The following is a 13,403-nucleotide window of genomic DNA, read 5'->3' on the forward strand; positions in this document are numbered from 1 at the left end:
TTGATCAGGCTGTTGATTGTGGCCTGTAAGAATGTTGTCCCACTCCTCTTCAATGGCTGTGAGAAGTTGCTGGATAGTGGCGGGAACTGGAACACGCTGTCGTACACGTCGACCCAGAGCATCCCAAATATGTTCAGTGGGTGACATGTCTGGTGAGTATGCAGGCAATGGAAGAACTGGGACATTTTCAGCTTCCAGGAATTGTTTACAGATCCTTGAGACATGAGGCTGTGCATTATCAAATCAAATTGTATTTGTCACATGCAACGAATACAACCTTACCGTAAAATGCTTACTTACAAGCCCTTAACCAACACTGAAGTTCAAGAAATAGAGTTTAAAAAATATTTACTAAATAAACAAATGTAAAAAATAAAATAAAAAGTAACACAATAAAATAACAATAACGACGCTATATACAGGGGGTACCGGTACCGAGTCAATGTGTGGGGGTACAGGTTAGTCAAAGTAATTTGTACATGTAGGTAGGGGTAAAGTGACTATGCATAGATAATAAACAAAATCCTGCTGAAACATGAGGTGATGGCGGCGGATGAAAGGCATGACAATGGGCTTCAGGATCTCTTCACGGTATCTCCGTAGCTTATGCCTGCCCATACCATCACCCCACTGCCACCATGGGGCACTCTGTTTACAACATTGACACCAGCAAACCGCTCGCCCACACGACGCCATACACATGGTCTTCGGTTGCGAGGCCTGTTGGACGTACTGCCAAATTCTCTAAAACGAAGTTAGAGGTGGCTTATAGTAAATAAATGAACATTAAATTATCTGGCAACAGCTCTGGTGACCATTCTTGCAGTCAGCATGCCAATTGCATGCTCCCTCAACTTGAGATATCTGTGGCATTGTATTATGTGACAAAACTGCACATTTTAGAGTGGTCTTTTATTGTCCCCAGCACATTGTCCCTAGCTCGTCTCTTACAAAAGCTTTCCAGATTTGCAAACTGCTTTTTATACTGTTCAACATACCTTGTGTCAATTGAAGCTTATCCTCAATACTGACAAAACTAAACTAATGGTGTTTTCTAAAGCAAGAAATAGACCTCTGAACTTTTCACCTATTATTACCTGTCAGGGCATTGAGATTGAGACTGTAACCTCATATACACATCTTGGAATTTTAATTGATGACGGCCTCTCTTTTAAATTGCACATTCAACAACTTACAAAAAAATTGAAGCTGAAATTGGGATTTTATTTTAGGAATAAGGCCTGTTTTTCTTTTGAAGCCAGAAGGAGGCTAGTATCAGCTACATTTATGCCTTTACTAGACTATGGGGATATTTTATATATGAATGCTTCCGCTCAGTGTTTGAGATCAATTGACACCCTTTACCATGGCACTTTGAGATTTATTTTAAACTGCAAAACCCTTACGCACCACTGCACTTTGTATACCAGGGTTGGCTGGCCTTCTCTAGTCACTCGTAGGCTCAGTCACGGGTATACCTTTATTTACAAAGCCATTTTGGGTTTACTACCTTTTTATGTGGCCATTTTTATTGTTCAGAGATGTGGTGGGTACTCTCTTCGTTCGCTGGACTTTATCCTGCTAACTGTTCCAAATGTCCGAACTGCATTTGGTAGAAGGGCTTTTATGTACTCTGCGCCATCATCTTGGAACGCCTTACAAAATACTTTTAAACTGGAAAAACTTGTCCCGATTGGTATTTTTAAATCACTGATGAATGATCTTGAGACTGATTCCCTGACCTGTTAATGTTTTTAATTTGCTATTTTTGATTTTGTTATGATCTTGTGAATTATATGGTTTTTACTAGATTACTTGTAATTTTTCATGTTGTTTGTCTGTCATTTTTTGTAATGACTTAGTGCTGCCTATCTTGACCAGGACGCTCTTGAAAAATAGATACATCTCAATGAGCCCTTCCTGGTTAAATAAAGGTCAAAAAATAAATAAAAGTACACCTGTGTAATTATCATTTCTTGGATATTTTATTTCAGTTGATGAAACATGGGACCAACACTTTATATCTTGCTTTCATATTTTTGCTCAGTGTACATAACACATTGATGTGAATCACACTGCTGCTCTCTCATTTAAATATTTGCGCCTTATGGATTGTATTTGTTGTGGACGGCTTTTCACAAATGTACATGTATATGTATTTGAACCCAATAATGGTTGAATTGAAGAAGTTTAAGCTGCCTATCAATCATTGCTTTTGCAACCATTGGACAGACAGTGAAAAATGTGCACTTGCAACAGCTGCATATTGCGGACCCCAGCCTATTGAATACAAGTTTGAGGAACTTCCTCCATTCTAAACTTCTCTATGGTATTGTGCTCCATACTGTCAAAAACTAGTTTAATTTAAGAAGACCACGAGTGGGTTTTTTTTATTGCTCAATCGGGCTGATAAAATAAAACATCTGAATGCTTAATGGACACATGCTCAAATTTGCATACCTTTGATAGACTTAAACAGCTGCAAATGATCAAGATATCAAAGTGTCACCAACAAAATGGTAAACAATAGGCCTGTAGCAAATGCAGCATATGGCATTCATTTTTCACATGCAAATAGCACGTTTTGGTAGTGCTCAAAGCATGCCATTCCATGAGCACAGCATTTCTTTTTCAACTTGAAGCAATGAGCCCAATCAGTCCTCCATGACAACAAAATATACAACAGAGTAGCTAGGCAAATAAGTCCTTAGCTGACTGAACTCCACTCCATGGTAGTCAGCTACTAAGTCCCTAGTTTTTGGGTTATGCTCAGGCAAAACATCTACACTATATTTCCAAGTCCTGTTCTTGAAGATCTAGGGGTATTAAATTCACCGTAATGACTGGAAATCTGAAGGAATTTGGTTTTTAATATAAAGATATAGCCTAATCATATTATTTATTATCTGTAGTATAAAGCAATGGGTTAGAAGAAGCCTACATAACCAACCCATATAAAGCATTTATGGCCAGCTATGTAAACTCTTAACATTGATTTATCCTGCAATAGATGTTGTTAAATGGGTAGATTTGTGTCTTCTTCTAATGCCTCTTAAGGGGAAAGTCATCTAAAAGTAACAAAGTTATCAGATTACTTTCTTCTTATTTAGTATTCATTTATTATATCAGTTTCTATATTTTCCATGTGTTTCTAGTAAAGAAAATAGCCTAGTTAATGAAAAAAGCATCTAATGACATTATTATTTTCTATTAACGCTGCAACTCTTCCAACTATTTACGTTTTTCACAACTGCCACGAGTTTGACGCCAAAACGTTGAAAACAAATACATATTGACATAGTAAAATAAATACAAGTTTGTAAAAAATTAAATACATATAAAGGACTTTTCATGCTGAAACTCTCATATTAAACATTGGTATTCACTACGTTAATGGTTAATATTTAGGATAATGGTTTACACACTTTTCATTAATTATATATATTTTTTAAATAATCTTATTGAATTATTTTATATATTTTGCATGTGAAAAGCTTTTTAGGGGTCAGCTTATCATCTGATGACCTACTGTAATCATTGATGGAACTGATAGAAGCTGATAGCTTTTCACAGCCATTCAGTGTCATTTATTTTAGGGCACTGGACATTAGGTTATACTGGTTAGTAGTAGTATTATACTGGTTAGTAGTAGTATTATACTGGTTAGTAGTAGTATTATACTGGTTAGTAGTAGTATTATACTGGTTAGTAGTAGTATTATACTGGTTAGTAGTAGTATTATACTGGTTAGTAGTAGTATTATACTGGTTAGTAGTAGTATTATACTGGTTAGTAGTAGTATTATACTGGTTAGTAGTAGTATTATACTGGTTAGTAGTAGTATTATACTGGTTAGTAGTAGTATTATACTGGTTAGTAGTAGTATTATACTGGTTAGTATAAGCCAATGTCTTGGGGAGAAATAGAAATGCAGTCCATGAAAGATGTGGTCATGCCCTTAGTCACCTAGATGACAGGAATTGAGTAACTTAAGTGCCTGTAAGAAAGTTGTATGCTTTACGGTTATTCAGACTTGATAAATTATTACCCCCAGTCCATCGGCGCACACGCAGCTAATATTCTTTCAATTACTCATAACTGTCACTAGAGTTCACTACTGTGTTATTTTTCACTAAATAAGTTGTGTAGTTTCTTCCATAAACCAGATGGCACTGTGATCTGTGGTCAAGGTTGAGTGTAGAAATGATCAACCTGGACACATATATCCTTTCTGCTCTCCTTTGTCACTGAAGAAATGCAATTAAACCGTATGGTGGCAATTGCTTCCATGACATGTGTTTGTAATGAATTGATAGATAGTCAAAAGCACTTTTATATTATAACTTTCTATGTATTGTCCCCACATAATGAATGCTATTCTTTCCATTTCGTTCCATGAGCTATACAGTGCCTTCGGAAAGTATTCAGACCCCTTGACTTTTTCCACATTTTGTTAAGTTACAACTTTATTCTAAAATTGATCAAATCGTTTTTTTTACTCATCAATCCACACACAATACCCCATAATGACAAAGCAAAAACTGAAATATCACATTTACATAAGAACCTTTACTCAGTACTTTGTTGAAGCACCTTTGGCAGCGATTACAGCCTCAAGTCTTCTTGGATTTTACGCTACAAGCTTGGCACACTTGTTTTTGGGGAGTTTCTCCCATTCTTCTCTGCAGATCCTCTCAATCTCTGTCAGGTTGAGTAGGGATCATTTCTGCACAGCTATTTTCAGTTCTCTCCAGAGATGTTCGATCGGGTTCATGTCCGGGCTCTGGCTGGGCCTCTCAATGACATTCAGAGACTTGTCCCGGAGCCACTCCTGTGTTGTCTTGGCTGTGTGCTTACGGTTATTGTCCTGTTGGAAGGTAAACCTTCGCCCCAGTCTGAGGTCCTGATCGCTCTGGAGCAGGTTTTCATCAAGGATCTCTCTCTACTTTGCTCTGTTCATCTTTCCCTCGATCCTGACTAGTCTCCCAGTCCCTGCCACTGAAAAACATCCCCACAGCATGATGCTGCTACCACCATGCATCACCTTAGGGATAGTGCCAGGTTTCCTCCAGACGTGATGCTTGGCGTTCAGGTCAAAGAGTTCAACCTTGGTTTCATCAGACCAGAGAATCTTGTTTCTCATGGTCTGAGTGACTTTAGGTGCCATTTGGCAAACTCCCAGTGGGCCTTTAACAGAGGAGTGGCTTCCGTCTGGCCACTCTACCATAAAGGACTGATTGTTGGAGTGCTGCAGAGATGATTGTCTTTCTGGAAGGTTATCCCATCTCCACAGAGGAACTTTAGAGCTCTGTCAGAGTGACCTTTGGGTTCTTGGTCACCTCCCTGACCAAGGCCCTTCTCCCCCGATTGCTCAGGTTGGTCGGGCGGCCAGCTCTAGGAAGAGTCTTGGTGGTTCCAAACTTCTTCCATTTTAGAATGATGGATTCCACTGTGTTCTTGGGGACCTTCAACGCTGCAGAAACGTTTTGGTATCCTTCCCAAGATCTGTGCCTTGACACAATTTTGTCCCTGAGCTCTATGGACAATTCCTTCGACCTCATGGCTTGGTTTTTGCTCTGACATGCACTGTCAACTGTGCCTTATATAGACAGGTGTGTGCCTTTCCAAATCATCAATTTAATTTATCACAGGTGAACTCCAATCAAGTTGTAGAAAAATCTCAAGGATGATCAATGAAAACAGGATGCATCTGAGCTCAATTTCAAGTCTCATAGCAAAGAGTCTGAATACTTACGTAAATAAGGTACATCGGTTTTTATTTTAAGACATTTGCAAAAAATTCAAAAAACCTGTTCACGCATTGTCATTATTGGATATTGAGTGTAGATTACTGAGGACTTAAATATATATTTAATCCCTTTTAGAATAAGGCTGGAACGTAATAAAATGTGAAAAAAGTCAAGGGGCCTGAATACTTTCCAAAGGCACTGTATATACAGCACTATATAAGCTCACTCTTCCTTTCATCCCATTCATTAAATCATTTTCTCCTCTCCCTTTACACACACACACACACACACACACACACACACACACACACACACACACACACAAAATCCCTACTCTCTCCTCCATCTGCCCATGACCCACTTTTTCTCCTTCCCATTGGGATGTGAATGGTTAACTCGGAAGGCAAGAGGAAAGCTTGTCTTTCAGAATCAGGACATAGGACAGCAAAACCAGAGAGCGCACCAATATAGGCCTGGAGTATAGTGTATTAAAGAGAAGAAGTGTGCCATCGCGGTACGTGGGTAAAAAAAGCTAAATATGATGTGGCTGTCCGTGGTTCTGATTTCTGTGTTCGTGTGTGCGCGTTCGTGCAAGTCGAAAAACATCTTGACTCACCTGTTAATTGAAATGCATTCCAGGTGACTACCTCATGAAGCTGGTTGAGAGAATGCCAAGATATTAAATATATTTTAATTTGTTTAACACTTTTGGTTACTAAATTATTCCATATGTGTGATTTCATAGTTTTGATGTCTTCACTATTCTTCTACAATGTAGAAAATAGTAAAAATAAATAAAAACCCCGGAATGAGTGGGTGTGTCCAAACTTTTGACTGTACATATTGAACTTCCATCCTCTCAGGTGACAGGCACAACAATGTATAAATGAATTGTTGGATTAGAATTGCGGTTATAAGCGTTGGCCAGTACAGAGAATTAAGTAAAACCACAAGTAAAACCACAACCACAAGTATCATTTCACTGTGCGATGTTCTGTCGATTCCCAGGATTATTTCATGTTTATCTGAGCTAGTCCCTAGGTCGCTGGCTTTTGTAGGAGGGGGTCCCTGGGCAAGAAAAGATTGAAGACCCCTCTTATATTGTATTTGTGCATCTCTGAGTGATGTTCTGTCGATTCTCCGGGGTCATTTCATGTTTTCATGTGTATCTGAGCTATTCACTGTTCAAGCATACAGAAATACAATGTTTAGTATTTCTACCCGTTTTGTATTTCTACCTGTTTGATAGCTCAGATAAAGATGAAATGACCCTGGGAATCGATAGAACATCGCACAGTGATATGATATAACATTCAAAATGGGTGAATCTTTCCTTTCATGTTAATGGAAACACATCCAACGCAGATCCAGCCGACTTGTTAGTGAAGCTGCTCATGGTCCGTTGTCCAGCTTCCTGTGGACAGGCCCTCTTTCTCAAGATCAAAGGAAATTATTCAGTAAATAAGTCCTGCTGGAGTTCCATTTAAACAAAAAATACATTGACCTCTTATTAAGACTGTAAACATGGCATTTAGTGGTTCTTACAGACACAGCCCGGCTTCCAAAGTAATTAAATATTCAGTACTATCACAATCAATCATATTGAGGGTATCTGGTGTCGCTTGTGGCTTGAAGGCCAATCATGCAGATGATTTACATGTCATGTTTCTAGTAGGACGCATCAGTAAATTGGTACCTGCTTTTCCCAGCTACCTTTCTTCCAGCTGCCAGCCTGTCTTACACTCTGGGTCAACCCAAATAGGAAGTGGGGATCAGCAGTATGTGACACATCCTCACATAGCTCCATGAACCCTGTCCCATTGGGAAGTGAACGTTAATTACGACAGTGTACCTCTCCCAACACCTTGCACTGCGGCGATCACTTGAAGCTTCCGATTCCCCACCAATGTGATGAGAGAGAATAACCTTTGAATTTGGTCAATGGAGAGAGGTCTTGCAGGCTGTGATTTTGATCCCCACTGAACATCAAAGAGACCAGGAGAGAGATGACCTGAATCTGGCTGCTGTCAGTGTTAGTGTCAGTGGTAGATAGACCACAGGAGGGGAGAAGGGTGGCATAATATCATGAGAGAAGAATGTGTGTGAGAGAGGGGTGGAGGCAGGGAGGGAGAATGGCAAGCGTCAAGGAGAAGGAGAGTGTGTTAAGAGGGAGGTTGAATATTGGGGGACGAGGGAATATGAGAGCGTATGTGAGTGAGAGGGAGTGGGATAGAAAGACAGAATGGAGAGTCACAGGAGTAGCTAGAGTAAATAAGTGGAACATAAAGAGAAAGGGAGGAGAGTGATGGAGTGAGATCAACCTACCAGCTGTAGAGAGAGCGTGCAGGGTTGTTTGAATGAGCCACAGTGGCGAGGGAGAGTGTGCGTGTGTGTGCGAGGGAGAGATAGATAGAGCTATTGAGGGGGTAGGGTAGGTGAAAGGGTGTGTGTCTGAGAGAGAGAGAGGTTGTCAGACCCCCATCGAAGTAGAGGCTGCTGCTCAGTGCAGTTGCTCTGGGTCCCATTGATACCCATTTGTAGAGTGGGAAGAGCTGAAAATGTAATTTTGAAAGGAGAAAAAAACATGTTTTCTTTTTTTTCTCTTTCCTTATTTTTCCTTCTGGATCTTTACTCATCTCCAATCTGGTCCTCCTTGCTCTCTTTGTGGTTGTATGAAGGAGGTCACTGCGGATACAAAGTAACGGAGCACAGTCCAAACAACACTGTAGAAGGTATTTATTCTTTCGTTTTTGTGTTTGTTATATACTGATGTACTGTTTTAAATAATGTTTAATAGAGTAACATTAGTAGTTAACTCAGAAGAGTAACTGAATGGAGAGCAGGTTTTGGTGTTTGGGGACCGACCAAGATAAGTGACAGAAAAGGTGTCTGAAAGTCAACGGCACAGTAACCAATAGGAAAAGGGCGATCGTTTGGTGACAGAGACCCACTGTGCAAAAAGACAAAGATAAGATAACATCTAGAAGCAAAAGCTTGGATATATACGAGAGGTGTCGTCTCAGCAACCAAATCAAATCAGTCTCAGTAGTCTCAGCGATGCATGTTTCATACAGAGAGGGGTGTGAGCTGGAAAGTCGCAGTGTTCTTCTGAGAAGAAAGTGAGAGAGAACAGCGCTGGTATCCGTGTTGTAGAGAGCAGAGGGGTTTGGTATTACAGAGTGATGGTGAAGAGGTCTAATTCACATGTTTTATGTAGATGGAGAGCGGGATAGGTGCAAAGTGGGACAGTACAGGGATTACATGATCACAGAGGCTTCTTCAAAGCCAACACTCGTGTAATTGGGCACATCACTTAAGAGTAGATTAGTATTACTCAAGAAATGGACGATAGAACAGATTATAAATTGTGATAAATTGTGCCTTCTATACCCTGTTTCCATGTGATTTCCATGAAATTATTGTACAGTATGTAGCCAAAAGCTTGTACAGTTGTTAGGTAATCTAGTTCAACTCCTGAAGTATTCAATAGAAGAAGCTTACGGTGTCTACAACTTGAATTGAGTTGCGTTTCTGTAAATAATTGCTCGATGCGTATGAACGTCGAGCATGAACAAACGGAGAACGAGTCACCACAAGGTTGAGTCAGAGGAGTGGGCAAAGATTGTCAGAAGTTTATTCTGAAAGAGGCTTTATCACCTGAGGACACTTTGAAGCGTGATTACAACAATATTAGGCCTATGGTTTTTTTTCAATCGCATGCAGTACCATAGTCAGACCATGTTGCATGCGCTACCTACTTCTTACAGAGCAATAGAGAGAGGATGGGAGGAGGGTGGGGGTGTGCATACACATTTCGGGAAGGCAATCTGCAAAGCTGCCCCTGTTGATTCCACGGGTGTATGAACTATTATGCAACAAAAGTTATAAAATGTGTTGCATCTTGCTGGGTCAGTTCAGTAGCCTGATGACCTATCCACATCGCTCCTTCCAAATGCCACGCCCACTAGCGTTTCTTCTCAATGTCTGGGTTTGCTTTCTTCCATGACGTCTGGTAGAATGTGAACATATTCTTACCGTTCGGATTGGTCCCAGATACTGACGTGTTGGGCCAGAGCCGGCGCCAGAGCCATCATTGGCTTTGCTTAATCCAATTGGCTAGAGACAATCCCATCGCAGTCCAATTTGTTTTGTACAACGCCCCTGATTTTGACGTCAGCACAAATGACTTCTAGGATGGCCGTTTCTGACTGAACGTATGGAGCGATCGATAGAGCAGTGGACTTACATTCATGTGAGTCGCCGAAGGCACAGAGTTCAGAGTGAGGAAATAGAAAGGTCAGGAGAATCCTCGCAGAGCACAACACCGAATTTCACACACTTGCTGTTCTGATGCTTGTCGACAAAGTTGAGTTTTATTCCTAACTCGAGTTTTTACTATGCTATAAGCTGTCTCCAGACAGCACCACTGAATGAAGTCAAGTCATATGCGAGTGGAACAGGTTATGATAGAAGATGTGCTATGCATCAATGGGGTAAGACAGGCTCATGAGCTGAGCAGAAGACTTTGATCTTCTAGATACAGAAAGTAATTGTGTCATGTTGTCTTGTCTCTGTCCTTTCCCTTCACCCTGTCTCCCTCTGCTGGTCGTGTTAGGTTACCTTTTCTCCCCCGCTTTCCCCCAGCTGTCCCTTGTCTCCTCTAACTACCCATTCACCCCGTTCCCCACCTGTTCCCTTTTGTCCCTCTGATTAGGTCCCTATATCTCTCTCTGTTTCTGCTCCTGTCCTTGTCGGATTCTTGTTTGTTTGTGTCATTCATGCCTGAACCAGACTGTCGTCATGTTTGCTGTAACCTTGTCCTGTCCTGTCGGAATCTGCCGGTCCATCTGAGCCTACCTATGTTTGGTAATTAAAGAAGCTCTGTTTAAGTTGATTCGCTTTTGGGTCCTCATTCACGCACCGTAACAGAAGAATCCGACCAAGAATGGACCCAGCGACTTCGGATCCTCTCCACTCAGCCGTCGAGATCCAGGGAGCGATGCTAGGCAGACACAAGCAGGAATTGTCTGCTGCTCGACATGCCGTTGAGACCCTGGCCACCCAAGTCTCCAACCTCACAGAACAGGTTCACCATCTCCGCCTCGATCCACCGGCCACTTCCAGGGCTTTCGAATCTCCGGAGCCCAGAATCAATAACCCGCCGTGTTACTCTGGGGAGCCCACTGAATGCCGCTCGTTCCTCACCCAGTGTGATATTGTGTTTTCTCTCCAGCCCAACACTTACTCCAGGAGCACTGCTCGTGTCGCCTACGTCATATCTCTCCTTATTGGACGGGCTCGTGAGTGGGGCACGGCAATCTGGGAGGCAAGGGCTGAGTGTACTAACCAGTATCAAGACTTTAAGGAGGAGATGATACGGGTTTTTGATCGATCTGTTTTTGGGGAGGAGGCTTCCAGGGCCCTGTCTTCCCTATGTCAAGGCAATCGATCCATAACAGACTACTCTATTGAGTTTCGCACTCTTGCTGTCTCCAGTGGCTGGAACGAGCCGGCCTTGCTCGCTCGTCTTCTGGAGGGTTTCCGCGCAGAGGTAAAGGATGAGATTCTCTCCCGGGAGGTTCCTTCCAGCGTGGATTCCTTGATTGAACTCGCTATTCGCATTGAGCGACGGGTTGATCTTCGTCACCGAGCTCGTGGAAAGGAGCTCGCGCTCTCCGTCGCCTCCCTCTCCGCATCACTACCATCTTCCTCTGCCGGCTCGGGTGCTGAGCCCATGCAGCTGGGAGGTATCCGCATCTCGACTGAGGAGAGGGAACGGAGAATCACCAACCGCCTCTGTCTCTATTGCGGTTCCGCTGGTCATTTTGTCACTTCATGTCCAGTAAAAGGCCAGAGCTCGTCAGTAAGCGGAGGGCTACTGGTGAGCGCTACTACTCCTGTCTCTCCTTCAAGATCCTGCACTACCTTGTCGGTCCATCTACGCTGGACCGGTTCGTCAGCTTCCTGCAGTGCCTTAATAGACTCTGGGGCGGAGGGCTGTTTTATGGACGAGACCTGGGCTCGGGAACATGACATTCCTCTCAGACAGTTAAAGGAGCCCACGGCCTTGTTCGCCCTGGATGGTAGTCCTCTCCCCAGGATTCAGCGTGAGACGCTACCTTTAACCCTCACTGTTTCTGGTAATCATAGTGAAGCCATTTCTTTTTTAATTTTTCGTTCACCTTTTACACCTGTTGTTTTGGGCCATCCCTGGCTAGTTTGTCATAATCCTTCCATTAATTGGTCTAGTAATTCTATCCTCTCCTGGAACGTCTCTTGTCATGTGAAATGTTTAATGTCTGCTATCCCTCCTGTTTCCTCTGTCTCTTCTTCACAGGAGGAGCCTGGTGATTTGACAGGGGTGCCGGAGGAATATCACGATCTGCGCACGGTGTTCAGTCGGTCCAGGGCCACCTCTCTTCCTCCACACCGGTCGTATGATTGTAGTATTGATCTCCTTCCGGGAACCACCCCCCCCCGGGGTAGACTATACTCTCTGTCGGCTCCCGAACGTAAGGCTCTCGAAGATTATTTGTCTGTAGCTCTTGACGCCGGTACCATAGTCCCCTCCTCCTCTCCCGCCGGAGCGGGGTTTTTTTTTTGTCAAGAAGAAGGACGGGTCTCTGCGCCCCTGCATAGATTATCGAGGGCTGAATGACATAACAGTGAAGAATCGTTATCCGCTTCCTCTTATGTCTTCAGCCTTCGAGATCCTGCAGGGAGCCAGGTTTTTCACTAAGTTGGACCTTCGTAACGCTTACCATCTCGTGCGCATCAGGGAGGGGGACGAGTGGAAGACGGCGTTTAACACTCCGTTAGGGCACTTTGAATACCGGGTTCTTCCTTTCGGCCTCGCTAACGCTCCAGCTGTCTTTCAGGCATTAGTCAATGATGTCCTGAGAGACATGCTGAACATCTTTGTTTTCGTTTACCTTGACGATATCCTGATTTTTTCACCGTCACTCCAGATTCATGTTCAGCACGTTCGACGTGTCCTCCAGCGCCTTTTAGAGAATTGTCTTTTTGTGAAGGCTGAGAAGTGCACTTTTCATGCCTCCTCCGTCACATTTCTCGGTTCTGTTATTTCCGCTGAAGGCATTAAGATGGATCCCGCTAAGGTCCAAGCTGTCATTGATTGGCCCGTCCCTAAGTCACGCGTCGAGCTGCAGCGCTTTCTCGGCTTCGCGAACTTCTATCGTCGTTTCATCCGTAATTTCGGTCAGGTGGCAGCTCCTCTCACAGCCCTTACTTCTGTCAAGACGTGCTTTAAGTGGTCCGTTTCCGCCCAGGGAGCTTTTGATCTCCTCAAGAATCGTTTTACATCCGCTCCTATCCTTGTTACACCTGACGTCTCTAGACAGTTCGTTGTCGAGGTTGACGCGTCAGAGGTGGGAGTGGGAGCCATCCTTTCTCAGCGCTCCCTCTCTGACGACAAGGTCCACCCATGCGCGTATTTTTCTCATCGCCTGTCGCCGTCGGAACGTAACTATGATGTGGGTAACCGCGAACTGCTCGCCATCCGGTTAGCCCTAGGCGAATGGCGACAGTGGTTGGAGGGGGCGACCGTTCCTTTTGTCGTTTGGACTGACCATAGGAACCTTGAGTACATCCGTTCTGCCAAACGACTTAATGCGCGTCAGGCGCGTTGGGCGC

The 13,403-nt window shown here is 43.1% G+C and overlaps 1 protein-coding gene across 1 annotated transcript in view; it reads left to right on the forward strand.

Annotated features, from left to right (window-relative positions):
• Positions 1-7,950: 7,950 nt before the first annotated feature.
• The window catches only part of LOC110498728 (SH3 and multiple ankyrin repeat domains protein 1), a 71,262-nt gene continuing 65,809 nt past the window's right edge, over positions 7,951-13,403 (forward strand). The window contains exon 1 of the mRNA XM_036955649.1: positions 7,951-8,482. The gene's annotated coding sequence lies outside the window, so the exon portion shown is untranslated. The remainder of the gene's footprint in view (positions 8,483-13,403) is intronic.

This window comes from Oncorhynchus mykiss, chromosome 20, assembly GCF_013265735.2.
Source record: "Oncorhynchus mykiss isolate Arlee chromosome 20, USDA_OmykA_1.1, whole genome shotgun sequence".
In the NCBI taxonomy this organism is placed as follows: domain Eukaryota; kingdom Metazoa; phylum Chordata; class Actinopteri; order Salmoniformes; family Salmonidae; genus Oncorhynchus; species Oncorhynchus mykiss.